The sequence below is a fragment of the Gopherus evgoodei genome, chromosome 2 (genome assembly GCF_007399415.2).
Source record: "Gopherus evgoodei ecotype Sinaloan lineage chromosome 2, rGopEvg1_v1.p, whole genome shotgun sequence".
Lineage (NCBI taxonomy): Eukaryota > Metazoa > Chordata > Testudines > Testudinidae > Gopherus > Gopherus evgoodei.
Genome location: NC_044323.1, coordinates 153957717 through 153973656, shown reverse-complemented (window position 1 = coordinate 153973656; position 15940 = coordinate 153957717).

Sequence of the window (15940 nt, the reverse complement as noted above, 5' to 3'; positions counted from 1 at the left end):
GTCATGGGGGTACTGCCCATCAGGTCTTCCCTGAGCAGCATTTCCTGTGCTGCTTAGTCCTATAGGGTTTACAGTGCATGAATCGCAGCTCTGCCATGCTGACAACATGGATGCTTTAGTCAACTGGAGTCTCTCAGACCCACTGTCTAGTCCTATTGATTCTTATACCCTCCCACTAACCTCAGTCAGACTATGAGAGCCTCAGAACAGGGACCATTGCTCTTCAGCGTCTAGAAAGCACATAGACACTACCACAAATACGTAATCGGAAGATAAAGAGATGGTGGCTGGAATAGGTTTATTTTTGATTTTAATATTCTCCAGCAAACTTCAAAATAAAAGGAAAAATAACTCAAACTACAGTGAAAAATAGTTTGCATTTACTTAAAAGAAGAAAAAAAAAGAAGAAACCAACCGTGAGCTATTACACATCCCAAAAAAAAATGCTAGAGCAGTGGTAATCATGTAATTAAATTAGCAGACATTTTCATTTCTTTGATTCATTAATTTAACAAGCTGTTGCAGGAAATACAAAATTAATAACAAACTGGCTTATAAAAAGCTTTCTGTAATTTATTTACCAGTTCATTAAATAGATATAATAAAATAGAAATAATAAGGAAAGCAGCATATGGAATGTTTTTGTTTTTCTATCTATACAGGCAATTTCTGAAATGTTAGATTTCTTTTTGTTTGTTGGCTTCTTTGTTAGAACACATATTGGAGAGAGAATTCTTAGGTTTGCATTGTTTTGGTGGAGCGGTTATGAATATTACATTAATTCCCTATCCCACTCACACACACAAACTCTGCAGTGTAAAAGGAAACCACCTCCTCTAACAGCATATAATACCTCAAGCAGCGTAAACTGATTTGTTTGGCTATGACTGCTTTGTAGTTGTTTTCTTCTGAGTAATGTCTCTGAGCAGGTCTTGGTATTTTCTTCTACTTATTGAGTAGAAATGAGGCCTTAAATCAAAATCCCAATCCAAACAGCCCCAAACTTTTGGGTGTTTGTGAAGTGAGCATCATCACCTTCCAATCTTACCCTTTTTCATTCAATATGGGGCTTGGTCTTGAGACCTTATTTATCATTATTTCTATTACAGTAATATCTACTGTGTCCATTATAATTGGCACTGAACAAAAAATTGCTGCCTTAAACAGCTATCTGTCCATCTAAGGTACTTAGATACTATGATAATGGGGTTATAGGAGTGTCTCGCAATCTTTTGATTGTATCCTTACTACATCCTTGTAAGGTAGAGCAGTGCTGTTACTCTCATTTTAAAGCTGGAGAACTGAGGCACCGAGAGACTAAGTGACTTGCCCAAAGTCACCCAGGAAGTCTGGTGGAACTAAGAATTGAACCTAGATCTCCCAGATCCTATGCTAATGCCCCAGCTCTGGACCCATCCTTCCTCTAAACCCACAAAACACAGAATAAAGAACATGCTGGTGTGAGGAATGCTAGTATTGCACACGGGTCTCTTAAATCCAGCACCTTCACTACAGTTTGATTTCTATCTCACTCACATCAGGATAAATCAGAAGTAATGCCACTGAGGTCACACACACATCACTGTAAACAGAATTGGTCAAAATTGTGTTGCAAATTTTCAATTAAAAAAAAGGAAAAACTGACTAAATTTTTGTGACTCCCTCCCCCTCTTGTTTTCAACCTGCTCCAAGGGCTCACCTACATGGGAACCTTCAGAAAAATCAATCCAAATTACTTAAATGTGAATTTAAAGTGGATTAGTTAAACCCCATTAAACCCCATGTGGACACTTATTAAGAATTAAAGTGGGTTAATTCCAAAGTGAATTAAGATAAACTGAATTAAGGCCACTTTAATGCTGAATGAGAATGTCCACACAAAGATTTAATACAGTTTAAATCCACTTCAAAAATCAATTCAAATTCATTTTTGTGAATGCCCCCATGTAGAGAATCCTTAAAGCTGGTCTACACACACAAAAGTTAAGCTGACATAGCTACATCAGTCAAGGGTGTGAAACACCATACCTCTGATCAACATGTTGATGCTGTGTAGACTCAGGCCTGGTCTACACTATGAGTTTATCTCAAATTTAGCAGCATTAATCCGAATTAACCATGCACCCGTCCACACAATGAAGCCCTTTATTTCAATATAAAGGGCTCTTAATATAGATTTCTGTACTCCACCCTGACGAGGGGAGTAGCGCTGAAATCGGTATTGCCATGTCGGATTAGGGTTAGTGTGGCCGCAATTCGACGGTATTGGCCTCCGGGAGTTATCCCACAGTGCACCATTGTGACCAATCTGGACAGCAATCTGAACTCAGATGCACTGGCCAGGTAGACAGGAAAAGTCCTGTGAACTTTTGAATTTCATTTCCTGTTTGCCCAGTGTGGAGTGCTGATCAGCACAGGTGACTATGCAGTCCCAGAATCAAAAAAGAGCTCCAGTATGGACCGTACGGGAGATACTGAATCTGATCACTGTATGGGGAGATGAATCTGTTCTATCAGAGCTCCAGTCCAATAGACGAAATGCCAAAACATTTGAAAAAATCTCCAAGGCTATGATGGACAGAGTCCACAACAAGGACTCAACACAGTGCTGAAACTTATGGAGCTGAGACAAGTGTACCAGAAAGCCAAAGAATGAAATGGACGCTCACGGAGGGAGAGGCGACTGACAACTGTAGCTATCCCACAGTTCCCACACTCTCCAAAAACCATTTGAATTCTTGGCTGAGCTCCCAAAGCCTGAAGAGTCAAACAAATTGTTGCGGGTGGTTCAGTGTATATGTTGTCAGCCCCCACACCCTCCCTCTGTGAAAGCAAAGGGAAAAAATCATTTCTCACCTTTTTTCAATGTCACTGTATGTCTACTGGATGCTGCTGGCAGATGCGATGCTGCAGCGCTACACAGCAGCATCCCCTTCCCTTCTCATGCCTTGCATATGGCAGATGGTCAAACTGTATCCGTCATCGTTGTCCCGTGAGTGCTCCTGGCTGGCCTCAGTGAGGTCGGCTGGGGGCACCTGGGCAAAAATGGGAATGACTCCAGGTCATTCTCTTCTTTAAGCTTTGTCTAATGGAGATTCACTCCTGCCTGGAATATCATAGCAGCTGGAGGCTGCCCTCCCCTCCCTCCTTTGATCTCTGCTTGCAGAGGCAATAAAGTCAGTGTTTTTTCTTATTCCTGCATTCTTTATTACTTCATCACACAAATGGGGGGACACTGCCACAGTAGCCCAGGAGGGGTGGGGGAGGAGGGAAGCAACGGGTGGGGTTGTTGCAGGGGCACCCCCTAGAATGGCATGCAGCTCATCATTTCTGCGGGATGTCTGGGGCTCTGACCCAGAGCGTCCGTTTGTCTCTTTGTTCTTTAGTAGGCTTGCCTGATATTCTAGACAGGACTGACTCTCTCTTAGATAAAATGTAAAGAAGAGAATGACCTGGGGATTCATTCCCATTTTTGTCCATGCGCCCCCGACTGACATCACCGAGACCGGCCAGGAGCACCCATGACAGCAGCAGATGGTACAGTATGACTGGTAACCATCATTGTCAACTTGCAAAGCAGCAGACGGTACAGTAGAGCTGGTAACCATCTTTGCGAACTTGCAAAAGGCAAGGGGATGCTGCTGTGTAGTGCTATAGTACCGTGTCTGTCAGCATCATCCAGTAGACCTATGGTGACAGTGAAAAAAGGCTGAACGGGTTCCATGGTTGCCGTGCTATGGCGTCTGCCCGGGCAATCCGGGAAAAAGGGCACGAAATGATTGTCTACTGTTGCTTTCACAGAGGGAGGATTGACTGACAACATTTATCCAGAATCACCTGCGACACTGTTTTTACCCCATTATGCATTGGGATCTCAACCCAGAATTCCAATGGGCGGGGGAGACTGCAGAAACTATGGGATAGTTACCCACAGTGCAACGCTCCAGAAATTGACACTAGCCTCGGTACATGGACGCACACCGCCAAATTAATGTGCTTAGTGTGGCTGTGTGCACTCTATTTTATACAATCGGTTTCCAAAAATCGATTTCTGTAAAATTGGAATAATCCCATAGTGTAGACATACTCTCAGTGTAGATGCAGCTACAGTGATGGAAGAATGCTTCCATCAACATAGCTACCATTGTTCCAGGAGATAGTGTTCCTACACTGATGAAAAAAGCCCCTTCCATCCATGTAGACTGCATCTACACTGCAGGGTTATGCTGGCGTAGTCTCCATAGTATAGACATAGCCTGAAGGCTGCACTATGCTAAAAACGTAGGTTGACCTAGCTACGTTGCTCGGGGAACGAGAAAAATGCACACCCTTGAGCAACGCAGTTAAGCGGACCTCACCCCTAATGTAGACAGCACTAGATCAGCTGAAGAATTCTTCCATCAACCTAGCTGCTGCCTCTCGGGAAGGTAGTAGGTAGATTATCTATGCCGACAGTGTCCACACTGAAGCGCTGCTGCAGCTTTACGACCATAGCATTTCAAGTGTAGAAAAGCCCTAGAGCAGTGGTCCCCAACCTTTTTGTGGCCAGTAGCACATTCATGTTTTCAGAAGAGTGTGATGGGCGCCAACAATTTTTCAAGGCTTATTTTGTATTTGTACATTAAATAATATGAAAAACGTCATATTTAATATAACATAATATATGAATCCAGACAGAAGAGAGAAGCCAGAGAGAAGCTGCGAGGACAGAGAACACCAGCACCTGCAGCCTGTAGCCCCGGAATTCTCTGTCCCCAGCAGGCGCGGGGCTGCAGCTTGTCTCCCCTGCTGGGCACTAGGCGGGAGCACATAAATATCCAGGCGTGGGCGCCACATTGGGGAACAATGCCCTAGAGTACGTGAGAGCAGACTCAGGCCTTATGTCTCTCTTTCCTTCCACACCACTCTTACAACAACAGCCCTGCTGTCCTACCCAGTACATGCTCTGTGGATAAATACAATCCTACCCTCCCTGTTGTTAGCTAAACAAATAATTCATCACCCACCATCCTTTTTATAGTATTAGCAGGTGATTAGACTTAGGCTAATGAACCATTAATCCTCTCAAAGAAGTCCAGTGTTTCCTTTTCATTAATTGTGTAAATAATTAATTTAAAAAAGCAGCCTCTATGCCAGGAGTCAGCCTGTGTTGTAAGGCACTATTTTCCTCTGATAATATTTGCATTGCAATGGGCTAACAGGCATGCAGGCATTGAGGTATGTGCTTCCTCTTCAAAGAAATTAGAGGTCTGCTTTACATGTGGTGCACCTAATAGAGATAATTAGAGCAACAGGATAATTACCCGTGTTGACTTCTAATAGGTTAGACATGTTAATGTGTTAGGAAAAGGGGTAACACTTTGTTTCAGCTTATGGCCAACCTTACTTGCTTTTATATATTTAGAGCAAGGTTGTGATTTGGGTTGTGCCCTCACCTCAAGGAATAAGGATTTCTGCATGGGCGACCCAGATCTTGAGTCTGGGCACCTACGAGTAAGCAGGAATTTTCAACCACTTACTATCTGCCCACAGGTGGTAGCTGGGGAGAGGCAAGGAACGCAGCAGATTCTCAGCTTCACACTTCCTGACACAGGCCAGCAGCAAATTACTACCCCGACCCTGGATCAAGGATTAAGCAAGGGATGTACCGTTCATAGATTCAACCATTAAAAGGCCAAAAGAGATCACTGTGATCATCTAGCCTGATTGCCTGCATAATACAGGCCATAGATCTTCCCTAAAATAATTCCTGTTTGAACAGAGCATATTTTTTAGAAGAACATCCAAACCCCAAAGGGGTATGATTCAGAGAGGTTATCTTGGAAGCACAATGCATCCCAGGGTGATTCCTGGTCCTTGCTTAGGTAGGGAGGCTATCTGTCTAGTTTTAAGCTGGATAGTCCTGGTTTTCTTTAAAAAAAAAAAAGTCTGGTAGTGATTTGGAACTGGATGTGGTTTTTGTCTGGTATTTTCACATGAAGTCAGTGGACACACAGAGGATGACATTTTTCAGAACACACCACCACACCCTGCCCCTGCCAGTGCAAGGCGACATCACTGGGGGCAGAGGAATGCACTTGGAAAAATGGCCTCCTCTTTGCAGCATGACCTTACATGCACCATGTGTTTGAGGTGCAGGCCCATGCTGTTCCCAGAAGTACCCAAATGTCTGATATTCTGGGGATGGGGCAGTGCCTGTCCTATACTGGGGGCTGTGATAAAAGGCAGCTTCTAAACCTTCTTCTGTAGTTGTTTTTGATTCTTTTATAGAGCTATCTGCCATGGCTTATGGGTTCCTCACGGTTTTAAAAACAGATGTTTTACAACAATAATTCAACGAACAATACAAATTTAATGCAGCGAGGTGGAGGGGAGTGCGGAGATAACTAGATACTAGAATGAGCATAGTATAAATACTTAGCTGCATAGTAAAGCTGACACACTAGATTTGTCCATCTTCCATTATCACTGTCACACAAACACCTGATTGACCCAGTTGTGTTCAAACATTGCCTTTCTTTACATATTGGGATATTCCTACTAAGAACAATGGGATAGCCAAGGGTATAAATGAGGGCAGAATCTGACACCCTAATGGCCACTAAATCCCAGCTCTGGCAGAAGAGAATTTCAAAGGCAAACCAAAGGCCCTCTCTGAAGCTCAGTGGCTGGTCTCAGAGAACCCTAATGCCGCGTCTACACTACAAAGTTAGATTGATTCAAGGCAGATTATGTTGACCCAGGGCTGCCCAGAGGATTCAGTGGGTCTGGGGGTCTTCGGCGGCAGGGGACCCCCGCCCCCAAATTGCCACTGAAGACCCGGCACTTCGGCGGCGGGTCCCGGGGTAGAAGGACTCTCCGCCGTCAAATTGCCACTGAACACCCAGAGTGGAAGAAGCTCAGGGGCCACCGGAGCGAATGAAGAACCTTGCTCCAGAGGCCCCAAAAAATTCTCATGGGGGCCCCTGTGGGGCCTGGGACAAATTGCCCCACTTGACCCCTGCTCTGGGCGGCCCTGTGTCGACCTAACTACCTAAGTGTCCACACTCAAATTTCAGTCCCACTGACATAACTGCCCCTCTATGCCGACATAATAACTCCACCTCCACAAAAGGTGTAGAGTCAAAGTGGATGTAGTGAGGTTGATACAGTATCAGAGTAGACGCTGTGGTGTTTACATCAACTGTTACTGCCTGTCAGAAGCCATCCCATGATGCTCTGCATTGACAGTACAATCAGTACAAGCCCTCCTGGTAAGGACATGCACCGCTGACACAAGGAGTGTAGTATGGACATGCAAAAGTGATTTAATTACTTTAGATAAATTTATAGTGTAGACATGCCCCAAGAGTAGAAGTTCCACAATGCTTGCAAATGCTGCAAGGGGTCAGAGGGCAAATGGATCTCATCAGTCTCTCATATAGCTGAATCCAAGACCATTCAGGGCATTAAAACACATCACACAAACCATACATGCAACAGCTTCGGTCCCTGCAAGTCTTCAGTAACTCAGAATCCAAACCCTAACACTTATGTACACATAGAAGAAGGCAGGAACCTGCTATCTGCCACTTTACGACTAAAGACTCTTTCCCAATTATACTAGATTGGTTTTCCTTCAGGAAAAAGAAGTTCTCAGGTATCACTATGGTGTATTCTTGAGCCTTTCTTGTCTGGCTTAGTTCAGTCATACTCACATGGTTTCGAAGATCTAAGTAGCTGGAATCTAGATGCGTCTGGTTCATGTTTTTACTTTTTACACAAACAATAAAAAAAACTTTCCAAAATTCGAACCATTTGTAACTCAGGTGAAATCAGCAGAATTTACACCAAAAATTTTATGCTATTAAAAAAAAAATCCAGCATGAGTAAGATCAGTCATATATCACATCATCTCTCTAATATACTGTTTTCAATATACCCCTCTACATGCTCAGAACCTCAGCTGGTATAACTGGTGTAATTCCATTCAAGTCAATGGAGCTATGCTGATTCAAGCCATCTGAAGAGCTGGCTCAGATAGCAAATAATATTCCAAAGCTTCACAAGATAGAAAAATGGAAGAGACCTCTTGGCGCTGTCACAAAGATCAGGCTTTACTCAACAAGACTCTGTCAATACTTTTTTGCAAAGTCAAACACATTTGCAAAGAAATACATTTACCATAACCTTTCCCAAGCCCTATCAGCATCTTCTCTGCTGAGGGCATTGAATTTCTATCACATTTCACAATAATGTTGTTTCTCAGCAGACATCACAACACTGGATTCCCTCCCTTTTTCATTTTATTTTATGTTATTTTTGCACACCAACCTGCTTTACTCTTGTCTCACTTCACCTGCCTCAAAGCCCAAAGTACAGTATAAAATAAATGATTACTACTGCCCCGCCTGGATACGTTAGGAAAGTTCTCTAGCATAGCAGAGAAGTAACTGCCAAAACTCTGGTTGTCCTCGGCAATAAGTGCTGTAGGCAGAGCTCTGAACTCCAGGGTTTAGTTGACCCTGAGTTTTTATTTTAATAAACCAAATCAAATATATTTGCTATGCTGTAGCACTATGAGGCTGGAATAATGGAGGAAGGGAAAAGGAGTTGGAAGGCATGCTGTGTCAGCATGAAGCATACAGCAACAGAAGGATTTACTTTGATTCTTACTAGCACTACAAGAAAAAAATCAAGGAAATAAATTGCTCTACAGATCAGGAGACATTTTACTGAGTACAATTATTAATACAAAGAAGGAACAGAACATAATCATAAGGTAAACCCAAGGTGCATCTGTGAAGAGCACCTGGAGGAAAATGTTGATGTCTGTTTACAAGGAAACATATTGAGAAAAACAGAAGGACAGTTTTTATTTAGAGAATCAAATCTACCAGTGTGCCATTTAGGCTATGCAAACTGTAGAGTGACTTCTAGCTATGTCAGCCTCAGGCCTTGTCTACACAACAAAGTTGACAATTTTACGCCCAGCCACCGTAGTAATTACTGCAGTTTTTCACATCCACACTACCATCCTTCTGCTGGTGGTGCATGTCCTTACCAGGAATGCTTGCATCAACTTAAGGTGGGTAGTGTGGGGAGCTGAGCTGGGAGCCCTGGTGCCAGGTGCTGACAACCCACCACATCGACAGTGCCTGTAAGTGGGGATCTACTCCACAGACACTGTGTCATCCTAACTACATCGATGTGTTACGCCTCTCGTGGAGGTGCAGTTGGAGTTATTAGGTTGATGTAGTGGGCAGTGTTCCCTGTAAGCTGCACGGCACTGCAAGAGTCAATCAAGTGCCGCACACATCCAGTGACTTGTGTTCAGGTGCCCCTCTCCCCACTGCTCTGCAGCTGCGTTGCTCCTGCCCTCTGCCTTAGAGCCCGTGACCACCTGCTCCCGGGCCCCTCCTGCTTGCTGTACAGAGCCGGGAGGAATGGCGGTGCTGATGTCAGGTTGTCCCCCTCCCCCCCACCGCCTATCCCCCCACCTATGTACCCCATCTCCACAAAGCAGGGGAAGGGAAGGGAGATAGGGCCTGGGAGTTAGATTGGTGAGTGCTGCTGTGCTTAAAGAGATAGCGCACGGTCTCTCATACACTTCCCCAGCAACCAGCACACACACAAACACTGTCTCTGTGCCTGTCACACACACACACACACCCACACCCACACACACACCCACACACACACACACAGAAAAACATACACTGTCTCTTTCACACTCCCCTCCAAACACATACTTGTATTATCATTGTTGTTACCTCTTGGTACTTGGTTCTTTCAAAGTGCTGGTATTTTAGTTTTTTGACTGGTGTATGCATTTCATAATTTTATTTCTCTTATGCTTAAATTTAATTCTTTGAGTAGTGAGTCCTAAAATACCTAACTTGTCCTGAGCTTAAGTAATTATCCCTATGGTACATTATTTTAAAATATATATATATATATATATATAAGTTTTTTGTTTCTATTGGTGGCACACATCCTCACATTACCTTGATATTGGTGCACATAACAAAATTCATTCCGCACATGGATGGAAAAAGTTAGAGGGAACTTTGGGACTTACTTTGGTGGAATTAATGCTATAGTGCAGACACTTACAGAGTTAGATCAATGTAAGGCAGCTTATGTCAACTTAACTCTCTAGTGTAGACCTGGCCTCAGTATAGCTGTATGGATGAGGCATTTGCTTCTAATAATGGGTGAATTAGTCACAGTTTAAACTAAGGATATATTTATAGAGGATTAAAAATTATTAAAGATGTGACAGATGGGAGTAGTGTTGTTATAGAAGGTTAACAGCACATCAGTAAAAGTCATTACATATAATTATAAGAAACCTATTGACCTGTGGGACACTGACAGTTGATTAAGCATGTATTCAAACATTATTAACTATTTTTTATCCCTTTATAAGCTATTTGTGAATATTTGCTTCATACCATACTTGGAAATTAAATCAGTGGATCCTAATAGCCCTGATCTTTCTGGGGGCTTGGGATCCTTCATTTCTAGGACAGATCTGGATGATCTTGTAGTTAAAGCACTGAACTACCTGTGTGTAACCTTGTGCAAATGACACACTCTGTACCTCAGTTTCCTATCTGTAAGATGGGGATAACAGCACTTCTCTCACCTTTTGTACATATTGTGTATTTACAGTGCAAGTTCTCTGGGACAGGGATTGTCATTTGCTATCAGAGCTGATTGGAAAATGGCATTTCTATCTCGCAGAAAAGTCTGACATTTCAAAATTTGTTTTTCTTCCCAATCAGAACGAAAAGTCAAAATTTCTAGTTGAACGGAAATTCCAAAAAATATTTATTCAGAAACATCAAGATGATTCATTTCAGTGGGATAAAATGATGATGTTTCTGATCATGTCACACCCTTACACAATATAAAAGATTAACTATAATATTTGTAATATTAACACAAATTAAAAAGTAGAAACAAAATGAAATGAAATGAAGTTAAAGCAATATTTTGCCTTATGAAAACAAAAATGTTGACATTAATCAAAGTGAAAGTCAAGAATCAATTCATTTTCATACTTTTCCATTGAAAATTTTGTCAAAATCAAGATGTTTCCCAGCAACATGTCGATTTCAACAAAACTGCATTTTCCCAGGGAAAACTGTTCCATCGAAAAAATTTCAATCAGTTCTACTTGCTAGGTATTTGTACAGTGGGATCTTTATGTCAGGACTTCTAGCTGTTACTGTAATGTAAATAAATAGCCATTTGTACCATGCCTATTGGGCGGGAAAGCTGCCTGTTGGCTTTCTTAACAGAAAGCACCTTGGCCAATAAATAGTGAGTACAGTGCAGAAATCCAAACTAGCACAATTACATGATGTTGTCAGATGTGTAGTCAGATGCTACTGGTGTGGTGCTCTGCTCTCTCCAATGTTGGTATCACTCGGCTGCGTGCGTGTGTTCCCTCTTGTGCACTGCCCCAGCTGTGTAGATAGCTGACACAGCAGACTTGACGAGAACCCCCCAATGACCACAGAATCTAGTAAGGTACGAAGGCACGTCGGCCAGGTTCATTGCCGTATTGGACACAATAGTAGTTCCCTGTAGGTTTCTTAGCTTAACTCAGGGCATACTACAATATGTACCTACGGTCAATGGACTCGGCTCAGTCAGTGGTGGGACTTTCCACTGCCCCTTAGGCCGGACAAAGACACTGCTCCAGGGATGCATTCTTATACACAGGTACAAACAAGTTACACATCACTCCTGACGTATTGAGGTGCAAGCCCTCTACATTGCAAGGTACAACCCCTCTACGTAGTCAGGTGCTGCCTCTCACCTTGTACATGTTGGTTTGAACAAAACAACTCTATCCATCATATTACCCTTTTGCCCCTGTCATTGGGATAGGTCAGTCTGTTCCTTGTTATCTGTGTGTAATGTACAAGTATGTGAATGTTCTAATAGTGTTCAGTACCTTTTAGGTACGTATTTTCTTGCAGCATCAGCCCTTTCCTTGCTAGCTTCTGTGAGCAGGGCCTGCCTCTGGCTCACAGCTTCACTCTGTTTTTTGTTAGCAAAGTCTCGACCATTACTTTAGTTCAGGCCTTAGGCCTCATACCAGGCCTCTGATACCAAGGTTTATATCTCAGGGCCTCCCCTTACTACACATGAGACAGTTTAAAGCAACCTATCTAAATAACAGTGTTTTACATACACTGAGGTGAGGCTTTTATTAGGTTTGTAACTCCATTAAAACCTTACTAGTCATAAAGATCCATCTAACGTGGGGGCAGGGGGGCTTAAGTTCTCTTATAGCTGGAAGAGGTCTGTAAGCACCACAAACGTGAAAGCATATCAAGCAGCAGGAGTCCAGGAACCCTCTGGAGTTTCCTTTCAGTGTATTACTTTTAAATTAGAGATAGGAAATTTTCCCTGTTGAAGCTGGACAGAAAACAGCTGTGCTCATTAAAAAAGGAGGAACTGCTAAGCAGTTATATAACCAAAACTGTGTAATTAACACAGAATTATAATGGCAGATCTAACACAGAGCACAAGCCACGTGATGAGCAGAATGTTAAGTGCTTGGTAATCGACTGCCGTTTTATGTTGCTTCCATTGTTCTGCCTGCACTGTGGGTCCAAACACTGCCTTGTTCCACAGACTTCTTTGCAACTCAGAGAATGGTGTGATGAAGTGAGAACGTTCTTAATGTTGTCTCTGAATCTGTGTGTGTGCCTCAGTTTCCCCTGTGTATTGCTTAAGTATCTGGGTGGTGGGATAAGAGTGTGTGACCATTTTGAGATCCCCCTAGAGGGCAGGTGTGAGTACGTTGGCACAGAGACTGGACAACACTCTGTGACCTAGCAACCTATTGCTGGCCAGCACCACCCTCCTCTGCAATGCATTGGAGCAAAGAGATCAGGTGATCTTTTCCTGGCAAAGGGACAAAAGAGGAGCTACAAGAAGTCAGATGCTGGGCTGGTAGAAACTGGTCACTCTCCTGGTTTGGGACTTGGAGGTGGGAGTCCAGGGCACCGGGCCCTGGATCCCCCCAAGTTGAACTTTGCTGAAAGTTCCTGATTTCTGTGCTAGCAATCTCTGTACTACACTGTGTTCCTGTCAACTAATAAACCCTTTTGTTTTACAACTCTGGCTGAGAGTCACTGCTGACTGCGAAGTTGGGTTGCATGGCCCTTCGGGGGCATGTGAGGTTGCCCCAGGTGTCCCATCCAGGTGGACTTGCTGCAAGATGCTCACGGGGTGACAGGGGGCTGAATACTCCGAGGTCAGACCCAGGAAGCACCGAAGCCGAAGGAGCTTCTTGCCATAGTGTAAGGGTGTCCAGAGAGGGGAATCACTCTACATCCGAGTCCTGACTGGCTTCACTCAGAGCAGTCCCAGAGCAGCCAGACTGTGCCCCCTGTGACAAACAGCCTTCAAGGCAATTTGATAAGAAACCCTGGCCCTGAGGGCTTTTTCAGCTATGCATTTTCTCACAGATAACACAGAACTACAAATGCTAGGCCTCTTTCTGAAGGTAGAATCTGTGTCTGATTTAACAGATCATTCCACCCAGTGGGAGGAGAGAGATGAGGTGTGAAGACAGACCGGGGTTACAGAAGTCGTGTGTTCTCACCCCGGCTCTTCCACACTGTGTGGCCTCAAGCATTATGCAGGTGCACAAGGTGAAATTGCGTCGCATGAAATAGAGTCGCATGAGAATTAGCAACGAAGGGAATTTTTTGTCAAGAAAAACTTTAGGGTTCCCACAGCCCTAGTGCTTGGAGATAGAGACCTCATTACAGCTATAATCTACATGCAACTTCTGTGGAAGCTCTGTCGTGAGCACTCATCATCTTTCCTCTCTTCATCAATAGGGTCATCGTTCCAATCACAGCTATGTTCGACTGGAAATCATAGTCTGTAAAGGACACACGATTCCTCCCATAGATAGTCCAAACCTACCATGGGATTGGCTCTATCAAGAGATTTACAGCTGGGCTTTTTGGAAAAGGAAGAGGATCCTAGATTAGCCGAGGACTTGGGAGACCTGTGTTCAATTGCTTTCTCCATCATGTTATTCCTTCTGAGTGTGGGCAAGTCACTTACTGGTCAACACTAGTGGGGGAGGGGGAGGGAATCAGTCTAAGTTATGCAGCTTCAGCTATGTGAATAATGTAGCTGAAGTCCATGTACTTAGATCGACTTACTGTAGTGTCTACACTGCGGTGAGTCAACTGCTGCCACTCCTCCGCCAACTCTGCCTCTGCCTGTGCCTCTCGCAGCGATGGAGTATAGGAGTCGACGGGAGAGTGTTCAGGGATCGATTTATCATGTCTAGTCTAGATGCGATAAATCGACCCCCGCTGGATCAATCGCTGTCTGCTGATTTTGCGGGTAGTATAGACATACACTTAGGGTCTCTGTGCCTAGTTCCCCACCTGAAAAAGGGGATAATAGCACTTGCCTACCTCACAGAAGTGAGGATAAATGCATTGAAGAGTTTGAGGCACTCAAATACTATGGTAACGGGGGCCATAAAACTAGTCTATTTAGGAAAAGTCAAGAAGAATCTAGGGCAGAAAGAAGAGCACAGGGGTGATGTGCCCCAGGCAATCTGCACTGCTTAGTAGATGAGCCGCTCCATTTTGTACTAGCTGAAGCTTTTCTTAGGGCCTGGAGCTTTGCATTCAGATGCAAATGACTTGCAGTGAATTGTGCCTGGAGGACAAGCCTAGACAAATTAGAGGATTGGACCAAACAAAATCTGATGCAAGCCACAGAATCTCACCCACTCACTCCTGTATCAACCCCCTAACCTAGGTCTGAACTATTGAAGTCCTCAAATTATAGTTTAAAGACTTCAAGGTGCAGAAAATCCTCCAGCAAGTGACCCGTGCTCCACGCTGCAGAGGAAGGCGAAAAAACCCCAGTGCCTCTGCCAATCTGCCCTGGAGGAAAATTCCTTCCCAACCCCAAATATGGTGATCAGCTAAACCCTAAGCATGTGGGCAAGACTCATCAGCCAGACACTCAGGAAATAAAAATGGTTTAGTTGGGGACTGGTCCTGCTTTGAGCGGGGGGTTGGACTAGATAACCTTCTGAGGTCCCTTCCAACCCTGATATTCTGTGATTCTATGACACAAATTGAGCTGGTTGAATTTTTTCAAAATTCAATTTTTAGCAGAGCTGTGTTCATGAACGCTTTAGAAAAGGTAAATGCTCTCAACATTTTCTCCTGCCGCCTTCTCCTTTTTAGCCAGTTATAATGAAAAGGATCGCTGTGGCCTCATCTGTGTGAAACAGGGCAGGGCATAAAACTAGCTTGACATATATAGAAGAGGATGTTTTTATGCTATCCTGGCATCCAACAGGAATGAGGAGACCGTGGGGAGCCCAGCCCTGCAGTCTCACTTAATATGAAAAGAAGGAATGAGCTCTTCACATGGTTTCCCCTCTTCCCACCTGCATCACACCCTAGTCTTGCCTGGGTTGAGCTTGATCAAGCCGCATTTCATCCAGGAGCTGATCTCAGGTAGGTATTGAGAAAGCCGGGAGATGATGCTGACTACAGTTGATGTAAAACAGATGCAGAGTTGGGTGTCACCCACAGACTGCTGGCACTGCAAGTGGCCACTAATTATACCATCCCCAAAAAGCAACAAATAGAATTTGAGCCAGTTACTGGTGAATATATTTGTCCATCTACATGCACGTGTGCGCGCACACAGTATCCAACCAGATCTAACAAAAACACATGTCTTACTCTGGGCCTGGAACTGGAACTTCATGGGATTCAAAACTGCCAAATTTGGAACTGTTTGGGTTCCATTTAAATACAAATACATAAGTATGTCCTCCCTTTGTCTTGATAAATGGATTTAGGTTGCTTCAAAGACTCTTGTACAAAGGAGTTCTGCTGCCTGCACACATTTTCCAGAGTTAGCATTTTGCATTTTTACA